General features: G+C 59.3%; 1 non-coding gene across 1 annotated transcript in view; it reads right to left on the bottom strand.

Annotated features, from left to right (window-relative positions):
* The window catches only part of LOC149722751 (small subunit ribosomal RNA), a 1,812-nt gene extending 939 nt beyond the window's left edge, over positions 1-873 (bottom strand). Inside the window, exon 1 of the ribosomal RNA XR_016387188.1 lies at positions 1-873. This exon is cut by the window's left edge and continues 939 nt beyond it. This is a non-coding gene — a ribosomal RNA (small subunit ribosomal RNA).
* Between the last annotated feature and the right edge of the window lie 1,627 nt (positions 874-2,500).

Genomic DNA, 2,500 nt, shown 5'->3' with positions numbered 1-2,500 from the left:
TCTTAATCATTACCTCGCGCTCCGAAAACCAACAAAATAGAACCGAGGTCCTATTCCATTATTCCATGCACCATTATTCAGGCTCGAGAGCCTGCTTTGAACACTCTAATTTTTTCAAAGTAAACTTTCCGGCCGCCGCCGACACTCAGTCAAGAGCACCGCCGGAGAACCGGACGTAAGGCCGGGTCGACCAGTACACGCCTCGCGACGGACCGACCGCCCGCGCCCAAAATCCAACTACGAGCTTTTCAACCGCAACAACTTAAATATATACTTTTGGAGCTGGAATTACCGCGGCTGCTGGCACCAGACTTGCCCTCCAATGGATACTCGTTAAAGCTTTTAAAGTGTACTCATTCCAATTACAGGGCCTCGAATGAGTCCTGCATTGTTATTTTTCGTCACTACCTCCCCGCGTCGGGAATGGGTAATTTGCGCGCCTGCTGCCTTCCTTGGATGTGGTAGCCGTTTCTCAGGCTCCCTCTCCGGAATCGAACCCTGATTCCCCGTTACCCGTAAGAACCTCGGTAGGCGAATACCGTACCGACGAAAGTTGATAGGGCAGACACTTGAATGATCCGTCGCCGGTGCTAGACCGTGCGATCCGCCAGGTTATCCAGAGTCACCAGTCGAACGCGGCCGGAGCCGCGGTCGGTTTTTGGTCTGATAAAAGCACGCCTCCCGCGAAGTCGGCGCTGTTTGCATGTATTAGCTCTAGAATTACCACAGTTATCCAAGTAAACCATACGATCAAATGAACCATAACTGATTTAATGAGCCATTCGCAGTTTCGCTGTACGAGAGCTCGTACTTAGACTTGCATGGCTTAATCTTTGAGACAAGCATATCACTACTGGCAGGATCAACCAGGTAACAACGTAACCGCCACCCCGAAGGGCGGCCGCGCGATGGGGTCGCTCGCCCCGCGTCGCGGACGCCACCCAAGCACGCCGAAGCGCGCAATGGATTAGTAATCCGACCACTTTGCTCTTTTCAGAGCTTAGAAAACCTGTCACCTTATCGCGCGGCGGTACGAGGGCGAGCTCTTGCCCGCTATTCCCTGTTAACCGCCGCGAGATCGACTTGCAACTAGCTGCGACAAAACCACTCGATACGACCAAAACGGCAATTGGCAGCGCAAACGAACAGTAACATTTCTGCTCAGCGCACCCTTTGCCAGCCGACGCAAACACCTCACAGTAGCAACCGATAGCCGTGCAAGCCACCCCCGTGGATCGACCTGCTGCGCTCCCAGCGCCTACACCACCTCCCGCGGTGGAGCCCGACAGCCGTGCGGGCCACCCGCGGGGATCGACCTGCTGCGCTCCCAGCGCCTATACTCACCTGCAGTAACAACCGATAGCCGTGCAAGCCACCCCCGTGGATCGACCTGCTGCGCTCCCAGCGCCTATACTCTCCTGCAGTAACAACCGATAGCCGTGCAAGCCACCCCCGTGGATCGACCTGCTGCGCTCCCAGCGCCTACACTCTCCTGCAGTAACAACCGATAGCCGTGCAAGCCACCCCCGTGGATCGACCTGCTGCGCTCCCAGCGCCTACACTCTCCTGCAGTAACAACCGATAGCCGTGCAAGCCACCCTCGTGGATCGACCTGCTGCGCTCCCAGCGCCTATACTCACCTGCAGTAACAACCGATAGCCGTGCAAGCCACCCCCGTGGATCGACCTGCTGCGCTCCCAGCGCCTATACTCTCCTGCAGTAACAACCGATAGCCGTGCAAGCCACCCCCGTGGATCGACCTGCTGCGCTCCCAGCGCCTATACTCTCCTGCAGTAACAACCGATAGCCGTGCAAGCCACCCCCGTGGATCGACCTGCTGCGCTCCCAGCGCCTACACTCTCCTGCAGTAACAACCGATAGCCGTGCAAGCCACCCACGTGGATCGACCTGCTGCGCTCCCAGCGCCTACACCACCTCCCGCGGTGGAGCCCGACAGCCGCGCATGCCACCGGCGGGGATCGACCTCCTACGCTCCCAGCGCCTATACTCTCCTACAGTGGCCACCGAAAGCCGTGCAAGCCACTCCCGTGGATCGACCCGCTGCGCTCCAAGCACCTACACCACCTCCCGCAGTGGAGCCCGACAGCCGCGCAGGCCACCCGCGGGGATCGACCTCCTGCGCTGGCTCCGCGGCAAGGGGCACCTCGGCACCCCGCAGAGAGCTCGGGAAGCCCGGCGCAATTCTACAACGGCCGGGGGCGAACAGCTTCCACGACAACGAAGCCCGACGTCGGGCCAACATTTTACCATGGTGTAAAACAACCTAGCCTGGTGGGGCCGGCAATCGGTCGACCTCCGCCCGAGCGACTTCGATCACGACCTCGGGGATCTGGCTCCGCGGCAAGGGGCACCTCGGCACCCCGCGGAGAGCTCGGGAAGCCCGGCGCAATTGTACAACGGCCGGAGGCGGACAGCTTCCACCACAACGAAGCAATACGTCGGGCCGACGTTTTCGCTCAGTGTAAAACGACCTAGAATG

The sequence above is a fragment of the Ciona robusta genome, unplaced genomic scaffold (genome assembly GCF_009617815.1).
Source record: "Ciona robusta unplaced genomic scaffold, ASM961781v2 AP042761.1".
Taxonomy (NCBI): domain Eukaryota; kingdom Metazoa; phylum Chordata; class Ascidiacea; order Phlebobranchia; family Cionidae; genus Ciona; species Ciona robusta.
The sequence above is the reverse complement of the archived record's forward strand: the minus strand, read 5'-3'. Positions and strand labels throughout refer to the sequence as shown.